Source organism: Rosa chinensis, chromosome 7 (genome assembly GCF_002994745.2).
Source record: "Rosa chinensis cultivar Old Blush chromosome 7, RchiOBHm-V2, whole genome shotgun sequence".
NCBI lineage: Eukaryota > Viridiplantae > Streptophyta > Magnoliopsida > Rosales > Rosaceae > Rosa > Rosa chinensis.
In genome coordinates, this window is record NC_037094.1 from 69,158,952 (window position 1) to 69,173,103 (window position 14,152).

The window sequence follows — 14,152 nt, forward strand, 5'->3', positions numbered from 1 at the left end:
AGTCAATTAGACAGGCATTGACATATTAGATCTAATGTATTATCCAAGCCAAACACATGTATAAGTCTCACCGGAAGCGATTTCACTTTAGGTAGTTTGTTGACCATACCAGTTTCAGCATTGAAGGTTTTCACAACACTGCACAACCATTGTCATTACCCAATTTAAATGCCACTTGGTCGAATATGTTAAAGAAAAGCTCAATATATATAATATATTACTTACTTTATCAGCGAGGTCTCCCAAACTTGATAATGGACTGGTTTTGGCAACGGATCCAACATGTAGATTTCACCCTCCCATAAGATAGTTAATATCCAATGCTTCCTGCAATACAAATCAAGCCCAAATTGTTGAAAATATAAAAGTAGCTAAATAATATTAAGTTTACTAACAATGCAGCAGCATTACCCCGGATTGTAAGGCATAAAGAAAATACGATCAGATTTTCCCTCTTTTAACCGATCAACTAAGTACCGTACAAAGTCCGGTCTTTCACAATTATATGTCGCTGCCGGATCAACAATAGCAAAGGTGTCCAATGCATATCTTTCCGTGAGAAGTTCATGCAAGTACCTGCGTCAAAAGGTAAGACATGAAATTGCTTGCAAACGCATTTCCAAATGCAGCAAAACCCCATAATCCCATATCACCTTTCCGCACATAACCATTTGGTAGACTACAATAAATATGTTCTACTGCATTACATCACACTAGTACAAAAATTGAATCAGACGACGGCTAAAAACTGTCGTCTGATGCGGAGCTGACTGTCGTATATCTCGCTGCCGTCTGATGAAACATGATTTAGAGAACCGTCGTCTGAAGAACTCGGCATCCATGTCGACAGGCTGTCGATAGCTTGTCGACATCATTAACTGTCGTGTGAACGTCACTCAGACGACGGGCAACTTAAGAACCCGTTGTGTGATTGTGATTCAGAAGTCATTTTTTTTCTAATAACCGTTGTGTGACTGTTATTCACACAACTAAAACATTGATAGCATCCGTGATCTGTATTACTCTCACACAACAGTTTTTATTATATGGCTGTTGTGAACATTGTGTACGTACAATAGAAAAAGATATGTTTGCTTTCACATGACATACAAAAAACATGAGAAGAAATTGACCAAATTAACAGTAACTGATCAATATATAGAAGAAATTGTTATGATCCACATCATGCACCAAAATGGATTGTGCAAAGGTAATCTTTTATCCACAAAAGAAGTACATCTAATACTACTTCTTTTCTTTCAATTTGGGTCTTTGGAGGAGGGGCTGGCGTAGCATCTGGGGAAGATTGGAGGGAACTAAGAGGTTCTCGTCTCACAGACTCTTCCAAAGCTTGGACCATATTTTTAGCTGACTCAGCAAACGATGCCAGCTCTTGCTTCTGTAACCTGCATTCAGAGATGGCGTTTTCATTGTCAAAATTAGCAACTTACAACATTGAAACCAACGGTAGCCAAAACAAGGAAAACCAGATCAAACAACAGGAATAAAGGTTTAATGTTTCTCTCTATATAAGATGGTTTGTTCTTCTTAATTTCTGTTACAGATTATATCTAACCCAGCAAAAGAGAATGTCCTCTCTTTCACCAACTGAGACCCATTTGTAATTTTACAGGTATTGCTGGGAACTCGTCGGCCTTTTCTAACATAATTACGACTTTATATTTTATCTTATTAGTTGGCTGAAAGGTATGCTATGAAGGTTCTCCTGGAATGCACGACATCTTTAAAAATAAAATTAAAAATAAAGAAGAAGCAAAAGGATGTAAGCAACTAGGCACTGATAAAAGCAAACAGCTGGGGAGTCGAAGCAAATTTGCATGGAAGGTGACATAGTTAACATATTGATGTTAGAAAAGGGCCTCTTGAAAAGGCTATATCTTACTCCAGTTCCCTCTTCTCCCCTTCTCATAAGATCCACTCAATACAACAAACAAAAACCATTCAACAGAAATGTGAGAAGCTCGGTAAGCAGATCCATTGACAGAGATTTGGATAAATCTCACAATGGCCGGCCAGTAAACTTCTCAACCATTCGATTTGGCTACAACCAATTTGGCAATTCAAGATCAAGGGTACTTACTTTTGTTCAAACCCTTCTCTTGGTACATGTAGCTCCATAAAATCAACTCTTTTCAAAAACAAAAAAAACATATAAATAGTTGAACATTAAAAGAAATGTGAGAAGCTTGGTAAGCAGATCCATAGACAAAGATTTACAGAAGTCTCACAGTGGCCAGCTAGTAAACTTCTCAAAATTTGATTTGGCTACAGCCACTTTGGCAATTCAAGATCAAAGGTACTGATTTTTGGTTCAAATTCCTTCTCTTGGCACATGAAGCCTCATAAAGAACTCTTTTTCAGAACAGACACCCATAAAAAGCATATATCCACTTGAACAGGAAGTAAAGCTTCTTTCTTCTAATAATTCTACTAATTTCTCAACTCTGGTTCCAGTTGTGTTTTGATTCAGGAGGGCTAGATTTATGTGGGTGGGTATATATTATCTTATTGTTATAAACATTGGTAAAACACCAATCATTTTATTGCACTGCGGCAGACAAAATGTATTTTGCATCTTAGACCATGCAGTGGAGAAAAACTGAATTTTAATATGCATAAATATGACTGCATATTCATGCGAGTGCATTTGTGCTTGCAAGAACTAAAGCAATTTCAAGAGATATCATACATGCCATTTAATTTTGAATTGGTACAACCAATCAAACACAAAAACAATGTTGAACACAATCAAACAACAAGTTTATATTTTGAATTGAAAAGATAAAATCTAAGACTGCTTTGTGAGAAACTACTGATGTCATTACAACACTAATGAATTCAAAGGAAAGCTTCCGTAACCCATTCAGTTACAGAAGCTCTGTCTATTGATTGAAAAGATAAAATCTAAGACTTATCCACACAGCATGCTCGCAATGCAAGATATGCCTAAAATTTGATTGTACCTAACTGGCAGGCTTAAACACTTTAACATATTTCATACAAACGCAGCACACCCCTTGTTTCAATTAAAATCACACACAGCAGAAACTTGTAATATTTTCAGAATGTCAACCAATAAGCAGAACAAACACAATATTCAACTTCCACAAGATAAAAACCAATTCCAAGGTTCAATCTAGAAAATAGTCCAAACTATAGGAGACTAAACAAGGAGAAGGCTGAGAATTTGATTACCTGCTGTTGATGGCATCAATCTCATGAAGTGAAACGCAATGCACAACCTCCTTATGCTTCTGCAACTCCCCATCAGGACCACTGCACTAACTTAACACTGGGTCCCATGGCATCATAGTCCCTAAACCTAGAAAATGACCTACCGACCTTGGTGATCTTCCCATATGCTTTGTCAATGGCGACCTTGGTGATCTTCCAAGCAAATTTAGGTATTTAGGCCAATTGTTAGATGCTAAAGCTTGGGGCTTATTAATTGGTTTGAATGGCTTTGAATTGAAATATTACCAAATTGGAAACTGAATTGTACTCTTCAATCCTGGTAAACCTTGTTCTGCATAGAGACATTGAGTCCCATCCTCTTGGGGAATCTCATAATGCAACTGTAATGCTCATTCCCTTGCTGAGACTGGTTGGAGCATGACCATGGTGTTATCTTGTAATGCTTATAAATCTGTTATCTCTCCATATTTCCCAAAATGACTGCAATAGAGATTCAAAGAAACATCACTTTAGTTCCAGACCATGGCAGAAGAAAATCGATTAAATAAGTAAAGAACAAATCAACAAATGAAATTAATACCTCAAAAGTTCGCTTCTGTCATAGATTGTGGGATCCTTGCAACTTAAATCCTGGTAACTTTTCTTGCAGATGCTCTCATCTCTTCCTGCAAACAAAAAATATTAGCACAAAAAGTTTATGCTACTGAAAATAAAATGAAACATACATACAATCACAAGTAACCAAGATAAAAAAAAATTATGAGAGTAGCATTTCAAAAATACTAATGCACAAGACTTTGAGAACCTTTGGGGTAGCCGCTTTAACTTCCAACATTCGATTACCAAGAAAGTTCTCACTTGATGACACACTCTGCAGCTAGAAAGATGTTAGCAATTAGGCATTTTGATATAATGAAAGTGGATCTAACCAGAAGCTATAAGACAACTCAGCTTGGCATCTTCAGCTGATGCAAACTTTACATATCCAAATCCACGAGATCGGCCAGTTGACCGCTCCTAAAAGTCATGGAAACAAAAGTCATAATAGATACTTCTGAGGTCCTGACATAAGAGTCAAGAATGCAAAAATGCATCAAACTCAGAACATTATGGAATTAATTTATTTCACAGACTACATATTTCAACGTAATCCACACAAGTATCTAGTACAGTGGCATAAAAGACACAATTTTCATCCAGATTAGTAAACTAAGCCCCAAATAACAATGCAAGGTACAAAAAGTAACAATCTTGGACTAAAGGGTTGAGTATTGGCTAACCTTCATTACAATACAATCCTCTAATTCCACATATTTGCTCATATACTCTCTCAACCCGTCTGTATCAATATCCCATGGAATGCCCAAAACCTGAAACACAATCACAAAAGTCAAATGAAACCAATCAATAACCAATCCCTTCATCCATTCCAAAACCTATAAATCTATAACCCATTATTGATTCAGAAACCCTACTGCAGCAAAACAGAGAGTAAAGCAAGTGTTGGATTCAAAGCACATGCACCTTGATCTATATGAAAATAATTATTTCTAGGATTTTACTTTTTATCAAGGGAAAATTTTCAGATTCACCAAAAGGAACATGAAACACCTAAAGCATCCATATACCCAAGTTTCCACCATCTAGAAAGAAACAACACTAAAAGCCATAGCAGTCATCATCCAGGTACACAACTAAACCCAGATTACCTGAATGACCCATTTCAATTACCAGAGGCACGAACCCTTATATTCCCAACTACTCGAACTGAATGCTCGTAATCTCGCCATAGCTCAGCTTCTTCAAACCTGGAGCTCTGACAGTGACGGGAACCAGCTGTATGTGTACTCGCTTCACCTTCCCGGTGTTAGGCTTGTGGGTCCGATTCCACCCAACACGCTCAGGCGGCTGAGTCAGCTCCGAGTTCTGAGTCTTCGCAGATTTCACCAATAATGCTTCGCTCCAAGGGAATTGCTCGATCTGGAGAGGCTGAATCGGCTCGATCTCAGTTCTAACAACTTCACCGGCTCAATCCCATTCACGGTCAACAATCTCACGCAGAGAGATGAGATTGGTTAGAGAGAGAATGAGGGTTTTGGCTAGAGAGTGAGGGTTTTGGTTTTGGGTCTGTTGAGAGTGAGGCGAGGTCGAGAGGGGGTTTTGGTTTTGGGTCAGTTTTGTTATTTTTGTTATTTTTTTTGCTTAAGTACGTGTTAGGGTTTCAGCCAGGTTTTTAAATTTGGAATTGTCTCCTATCAATATGACTCCCGACGTTTGGGGAGTTGGAGAAAAATGGTGGTGGGAAATCTCCTTCCTTTCTGTCAAACTTTTGATCAGACCATAGTTATATTATTTCTCATCGTATGATCAATACATGTTGGACAAAATTTGGGGTTTCATATGGGGTTTAGCACCACTTACATGGTGGGAAACTTGGCGCTCAATTTTTTTAAGGGTCACACAACAGTTTTTATCTTAAACGTCTTCTGAACTAATTTCTAAGTCCCTATCAAACGACTGCTCTTACAAAAATGACGTCTGAAAAAAAAAATTCAATCACACGACAGATAATTGTATAGCGTCGTCTGATTCAATTTTTGTAGTAGTGTCAAGACCATTACCAAGCTGTAAAAGAAAAATAAAATCATTAACTCAATGTCTTATTGTTGAAGCTTATCCCATATATGCTACTATAACTCCTTGACCAATCCACTGCATCTCTAACAGATCAATCACATTCTCAGTCAAGATAAAGAGTTGCTTGGGTAAGCCAAACACTTGGTCAGATAGAGGAATTCTTATTGAGGTCCCCGTTTCTTTCATGATAGTTGTTGCATGTTTATACAACAACGTTCACTGTTTTCAAATAGAGGTCTCTCGGCATCCTCAACAAACTTATTAAACTCATATGACTCCTCATCACAATCACCCTCATTGAAGGCTGCTTGACACATATCAACAGTTTCAGACCCAACTTGATGGTTTTGGGGCAGGCCAAAACCACCAGGCGCAGTAGCACAGGAGGACAAAGAGGGTTCTCCATGCCATATCCAGGTTGTGTAGCTCAAACTAAAGCCGTAATCATACAAATGGCCCCTAATGACTGTAATAGACTTTTTTTTTGAAGTTTACACATCTTGAACAAGGCCAAGGAATTCTTTTACGGTTACTAGCATTTTCTTCAGCAAAAATCAAAAAATTCTCCACACCCAATTGGTACTTTAAAGTATCCCTATCTTCATTAATCCAAGATTTATCCATTGCTGAAACATCATGAAAAAGTAAATTAATTTAACCAATCAAAACTGGACAGCAAACCATGGTCGAATTACAATTTGTTCAACACTTCATCTACAAATTCAAGACTGATTTTCAACTTGCCACACAGTTCATGCACAAATAAAAGACTCAAAATCATCACTTCAAAAACTTCATACACAAATCATCAACTGAAAATTAGCTAAACACTTCAAACAGTTTATAAACAAACCAGAGCACAAGAGTTGGGTGGCTAACCTGAACAGTCGGATTTCACCACTCAACAGTAGTTTCGCCTTGAAGACCCGCTCTTAACCTGCTGCTCCTTCCAACCAACTTGGTATCTTACAATTCATTGAGATAAGCAACATCAAATTATTGCAATATTAAAATCGAATAGGACTTTACTACAGCTACATAAGATTATGAAAAAAATAGAGTCCAATGATAGTGCAGTTCATTCTTTTAATTCATACTGCACCTCTATATACTACTCAGCATATTTATTCATTATAACAAAATAATTGCTATAAAATAGTGTACGGACCATACCGATTATATGATCCAATTTATTATTAGACCATAAAAGAGACATTGACGAGCAAAGAAACATTTATTCAATAAATTGACCATAAATAATTGCATATGTATTCAATTAATTTATGAGAATTATTTCACTTACAAACAAACAGTGACGAGCAAAGATAGAGCTTACCAATAAGGCAAGAGTAAGGAAGTTGAAGACGCTTCCAATGTTAGATGCTACCCGCAAGAAAATAGAAACCTGAAAAATGAGTGCATAAATTAATAATTAAATCAAACACACATGGAAAGGGGACTATTCTCTTAGAGCATCACTCACTAAACCTGAAAAGGGTAATGGGCACCTAAACCATATACAAAGCCTAATAACAACATTACTGGGCAAAATTGACTTTGCTTGGGAAGTTATAAGCACCCAAATACCTCAACTGAATTATAGGATAGATATAAATTCCACAACTAACCATGTCTAAACTGAACAAGAACCCAATAGAGCTAATAAGATCCCAAGTACAAAGATTTCAGAACCCATTATCTAGTTGTAAGTTTTAAAACAAAACAAAAAGATTTGAGACCAGCTCAAGACAAACGAGATTTGTTAGATACTTTTGGTTCAACCTAATAAATGAGACATGTATTGGGTTACGGATTAAAAAAATAGTAGAGAAAGACTAAAGGCATGTGTACACAAAACAAATACAGCAACATTCTTCTCTTTGTTCTACACCAACAGTCAACATTGAATGAAGACTTACCATCAACACGTGCAATGGTTGCTTCTCATTTATGCCAGGCTTGACAAAGGAAAGATCCAAGTTGCCTAATGCAAGCTGTTTCAATTCTTGCAACTGCATAATTTGACACAGGTGAGTTAGATAAAAATATCCACAGAACACAGCAATAGGATAAGAGGAATGCAAAAGCATGTGAGTGACGAACCTAAAAGAAATGCAAAGTACTGAGAAGGAAAGAGAAAAAGAAAAAAAAATAACTCCACAGTAACAACAGATGAAGAAATCAAAAGCTGCAAAGGTAGGGTTGAGCTGTTAGGAGCAAACACAACAATTAAAGAACTATAACTCCATAACTCATCTTTTAGTCCCTGACTATTTGTTTCAGTCCCATATTGCTTCTTCACACTTAGAGACAGAAGATGCTATGGAAACAATGCAAGTTCTAGCTACAGCTTTAGTTCCTTAATTTGAGATTGAAAACTAATAACTTGTAAGTGAAAATCCATTAAATGACTTAAGCTGCTAACCTAAGCTAAGATTTACCCTAAACATAGCCCACCATAACTACATAACTCGCCATCAGACAAACACATTGCACCTACAATAATTGAAAAATTCAATCTTTTCGTATTTGTTTTATAAAGGCTCCATCTTTTGGGGAAAGTAAAGACACTCAACAAATTGTTTCAACCAAAGTGAACATCTTTGGCCAAGAATGAACCAATAACAATCAAATAAGTTCAGAGCATAGACTGAGCAGCTATCAAAACAGAAAAAACAGAAGAATGAGAAAAGCAATAATTGGATCTGCGACTGGGATATGCTCAACTATCCAATACTACCTACATTTGGACACAGTTGTAGGATTACAATTTATAGACATTTCAAATTTCATTTTTTAATTGCATAATTAGCTTTGAAACCTTTACCAAATACAAATAGTCCTTAATCTCCTAACCACTGTCCTTATATACAACACATATTCGGATTCTACATATTCGAATTCATTACTAAAGTTAATTCAGGCAAAGCAAAAACATATTGATATTCAGATATTCAACAAACAAATAAGCTTGCAAGTCAACAAGTTCTCAGCCATTTCGAATTGCTAAGCAAGCTATAACACAGAAGTACAAATTTTTGCAGCAACAAAATGCAGAGGGAAACAGAACACAATTCAGAAAACTCACCAAGAATCTGAAAACAAAGAGAAACAACACCTTATTTGCACCAAGGTAACATCGGGTTTGCCAGAAATATCACAACAAAAACCCAGAAAACTATCTAAACTCCAAACCGGAAGCTAACATCAACTACTTACTCAAAACTCCAATACAAAACCCACATAGATTCAGTGCCATTACAATATCCACTGAGCAGTACCTGAAGTGGTCGAGTTAAGAGAGAAATCCTTCAGGGAGCGACCACATTTCGATAGAGGAATCCGTTGGGATTTTCTTCAAACTCGAGTTGCACGCGGCCCTGTATTACCAGTCGGTCAATTTGGTACCAACTTCATCAAAGTTGGCTACTTTGTATCTGAAGAACTTGATAAAAGTTGGACAACTTGATACTAAAAAAATCATACTTACAAAGATTACTTCTTCTCCTTAAAGTGTCCAGATCTGCACATTCGAGAGTCGCCCTGTATTACCTAGTGACCTCCCGGTCATTCTTTGAAGCCACTCGCGCTGAATCGTTGCAGATTTCTTGTAGTCGTCGAGCTTCTATTCCAGAGACTAAGACGGAACAACGCCGTTTAGAAAAGCCTGGATGATGTCCTCGTCCTCCTCGGAGCACAATGCTTGGTCGGTGTCGACATTCTGGGATTCGCAGGGGGAGATGGGCAGCGAGAGTTGATGAAGGGCAGCAGCGGACGTCGTCGTCGTCGTCGTCGTAGTGGGAGGCGCATAAGACGAAGGACTGGATGAAGGAGGCGATCGACGAGGGTAACAATGGCGGCGAGTTCGACGAAGCTTAGGGTTGAGTTTTGGGAGGAGCCGAAGTAAATGGGTTCAGAATGGAGGTTCAAAGTCGAGACTGAGCTTAGCCGCTTAGGGTTTCTATTTTAGTTTTGGGGTCGGGCTGGGTGCTTTTTTGGTTTAAGTGTGAAAATTTTAAGTTTCAGTACCCGCGTCCTTGAATTAATTAAAAGACTTAGCGCGTCCACGAAAATGAGGCTCCCGCAAATTTTAAAACAAAACTTTTAACACCGGTCATTTTAAGAACTGATGTTAATGGTATTCATTTAAATCGGTTTTTCTCTAAAACGATGTTAACCTACTTTTTTACATCACGTGCAAGTCTGACCGATTTAAATGATGTGATGTCTATGAACAGAATTCTAGTAGTGCGCCACCATCTTTTTTCTTTTTCTCTATTTTTATGTATAACTAAATTACTTTTGTTAGGGGCGAGTTTTGAAGCCCTAAGATATGTTTTTGATAATATTTTGATTCTTAGTTTTGAAACTACTTTGTTGTGAATTTGTTTATTTGGTTTTGGTTTACAGATAACTCTTGCATGTTTATGTTTTATGAATGCGCACATAAAATATTATGATCATGTGAGTGAGGCCAGAAATAAGTATTTTAATCTCCTAAACGGTTAATAATGCTTGTTTCAATGGTAGTAAAACCTATAGGACAATAGGTGAAACCAAATAAAAAGGATTGCATGCTAGGTAGGCGTTCCACACTAGTTTTGCATACTTGTTTCGATCAAACTTCCACATATGCTTAATGCTTAGAATAAATTATTGATAGGATAGCGTTCTATACCTTGATTGTTTATTCTAAAGGCTTAGTAATGGTGCGTTTATCTTGCTTAAGTAATCTAGGGAAGTAATAAGAACTTATGCATGCGTTCATGGTTTGTTCTTGATTGAAACATTTTCATGCTTTGGTAATTGAAACTAGGATAACAAATTTGTCTTGAGCATGTTTTGGTGGTGGATTTCCGAATCTCTAACATCTTCATTCATATCATTGTAAATCCCGCATTGTTCATATGTTTTACTTTAATTTCTACGTTAAAAAACCCAAAACTCCCCTTTTTATAATTCACTGTTCATACATTCTTTCATTATTTTTGTACATACTTATATTCATACTTTGATTCTTTATGTAATTACTTGTGTACCCTCAATCTCCGGCTTGAACGATCCCTACTTATTATATACTAACAACTACATTTTGCAGGGTTAAGTTGAGCATCTATTTTGGGCGTATCAGCTCTTTAGCAAAATTAGGATCGAGACCATCCTATGTAAAGGACACTAAGGAAAATATTCCATTCTTACAAAGAATCCAAGGTGATATTTGTGGACCTATTCAACCAACTTGCGGACCATTTAGATATTTTATGGTGTTGGTTGATGCATCGACACGATGGTCACATGCATGTTATGCTATTGTCCACAAGAAATGCTGTATTTGCTAAACTCCTAGCACAAATCATTAAATTAAGGGCTCACCACCCTGATCATCCCATTAAGTCAATTAGTCTTGACAATGCTGGAGAGTTTACATCAAAAACGTTTGATGACTATTGCATGTCCATTGGGATTGAGGTTGAACACCCTGTTCCTCATGTTCACACCCAAAATGGTCTCGCAGAAGCTGACATTAAAAGACTTCAAATGGTCGCTAGAGCATTGGTTATGCGCACCAATCTCCTTGTTTCTGCTTGGGGCTATGCAATATTGTATGCAACTGTGCTTATTCGTCTGAGGCCTACTGCCACTCAACCATTTTCTGCGTCCCAGATGGTTACTGGATATGAGCTTGATGTCTCACACTTACGCATATTTGGGTGTACAGTTTATGTGCCAATTGCGCCGCCACAGCTCACCAAAATGGGTCCTCAAAGACGATTAGGCATTTATGTTGGATATGACTCTCCAACCATTATCCGCTACTTAGAACCCTTGACAGGCGATGTATTTACCGCTAGTTTGCGGATTGTCACTTTGATGAGACAGTCTTCCTGTCGTTAGGGGGAGATAGGAATAATAATGTTCAACGGGAATGACAGGAATTGTTGTGGTCTGTCCCCACTTTGTCTCATCTTGATCCCCGAACCGCACAGTCCAAAATTGAAGTACAGAGAATTCTCGATCTTCAGAACGTAGCAGACTCTATGCCTGATGCGTTTTCTGATATCTCTAAAGTGACAAGATCACATATACCTGCTGCAAAAGTGCCTGCAAGGATTGATGTCCCTAAAAATCATGGACATGGCGCCACCCCTAAGGGTATTGGGCATGGCGTCGCCACCACTAATAGTGATGGCAATGTGGCTCAAGCCGGGCTCCCAGCAAGGAAACGTGGGAGGCCCAAATGTTCGATGGATTCTCGCCCGAGAAAGAAAGCGAGTTTGGCACAGAAAGATCAATTAATCATCGACATAAATAACCCATCTCATGAAGATATTCCGGATTATGGTTATGTCCAAGAGACATCATTGGGGGACGCTCCAATGTTAGAACCAATTCCAGGGAATAGGGAGATCTCCATGAATTACACTAGTGTACATGAAACGTTGAATCGAGATTTTATTATCCTTGATGATGTGTTTGCATATTCTATTGCTCAAGGAATTATATAACACGATGATATCGAACCTCGCTCCTTTGAAGAATGTCAACGAAGAGCAGACTGGCCTAAATGGAAAGATGCGATCCAGGTTGAATTGGATTCACTAACAAAGAGACAGGTATTTGGGCCTATAACGCTGATACCCCCAAGTATAAAGCCTGTTGGCCATAAATGGGTTTTTGTTAGAAAGCGTAATGAGAAAAATGAGGTTGTTAGATACAAAGCCCGCCTTGTGGCGCAAGGTTTCTCACAACGCCCTGGAATCGACTACGAGGAGACATATTCTCCAGTAATGGACATTATAACGTTCCGCTACCTTATCAATTTGGTAGTTTCCGAAAAACTTGACATGCAGCTTATGGATGTGGTTATAGCATATCTCTATGGGGATCTAGATTCAGAGATATATATGAAGGTTCCAGATGGACTTCAATTACCCAAGTCAAGTGGCTCTAAACCACGGAGCGCGTTTTCAATAAGATTGAGACGCTCACTATATGGATTGAAACAATCCGGATGGATGTGGTATAACCGTCTAAGTGCCTACTTGATTGGGAATGGATATGTCAACAATGAAATATGCCCATGCGTGTTTATAAAGAGGACAAGTTCTGGATTTGCAATTGTAGCAGTTTATGTCGATGACATGAACCTAATTGGAACTCTAGATGAGTTAAATGAAACTGCTAAGCTGGAAATCCAAATTTGAGATGAAAGATCTTGGGAAAACACGGTTTTACCTCGGACTAGAACTCTAGCACTGTAGTGATGGGATTATGATCCATCAGTTAGCATATACTCAAAAATTATAAAGGCGCTTTAATGAAGATAAAGCAAAGCCTGTGAGTACTCCCATGATCGGTCGTAGTCTTGAGCCTGAAAAAGATCCGTTTCGTCCAAGGGATGAGGACGAAGACTTATTAGAGGCTGAAGTGCCCTATCTAAGTGCAATAGGCACATTATTATACTTAGCTCAATGCACAAGACAGAACATCTCATTCGTAGTGAACTTTTTAGCTCGACACAGTTCTACGCCAACACGCCACCATTGGATTGGCATAAACACAATCTTTCGATGCTTGAGAGGTACGATTGATATGAGCTTGTTCTATCCCTACAGAGAGAATAGAAATAACGGAAGTGTGGGATCGGACTCCACAAGGCAAAACGCCACCTTCCGTGCTCCTCCTCCCTTCCATCAAGATGACAATGATGTCTTGATGGGTTTTGCTGATGCAGGGTATCTCTCTGACCCTCACAAAGGTCGCTCCCAAACGGGTTATGTCTTTACCATGGGATGCACTGCGAAATATTGGAGGTCTACAAAGCAGACCCTTGTTGCTATTTCCTCAAATCATGCAGAGATTAGCGCTCTACATGCAGCCGTGCGAGAATGCATATGGCTAAGGTCTGTAGTTAGACACATTCGAGGAACTTGTGGTTTGAAGTCTACCACAGATGAACATACATGCATTTATGAAGATAATGCAGCTTGTATTGAGCAAATGAAGTTAGGTTTCATCAAAGGCGACAACACCAAGCATATATCGCCTAAGTTCTTTTACAATCAGCAACAACAAACACTTCTAAATATTGAAGTGAATCAAATCCGTTCAGAGGATAATGTAGCGGACTTGTTTACCAAGTCGTTACCTAAATCCACCTTCGAGAAACATGTGAAGAGCATCAGATTAAGAAAGTTATCCGAACTCCCATAATTGTAGAAATCAGGGGGAGACCTTGACATCAGGGGGAGGTATGATGTCTACATGTTCGATCTCGAAGAGTGAAGGACGTGTTGTG

At 38.2% G+C, this 14,152-nt stretch overlaps 2 non-coding genes across 2 annotated transcripts; both read right to left on the bottom strand.

The window, feature by feature from the left end:
- Positions 1 to 1,969: 1,969 nt before the first annotated feature.
- Positions 1,970 to 2,071, bottom strand: LOC112181051. Its single transcript, XR_002928661.1, has one exon. It is a non-coding gene; the product is annotated as a small nucleolar RNA snoR109 (small nucleolar RNA).
- A 123-nt stretch (positions 2,072 to 2,194) lies between these two features.
- On the bottom strand, positions 2,195 to 2,295 carry LOC112181052. The gene has a single exon (XR_002928662.1). It is a non-coding gene; the product is annotated as a small nucleolar RNA snoR109 (small nucleolar RNA).
- Positions 2,296 to 14,152: the final 11,857 nt, after the last annotated feature.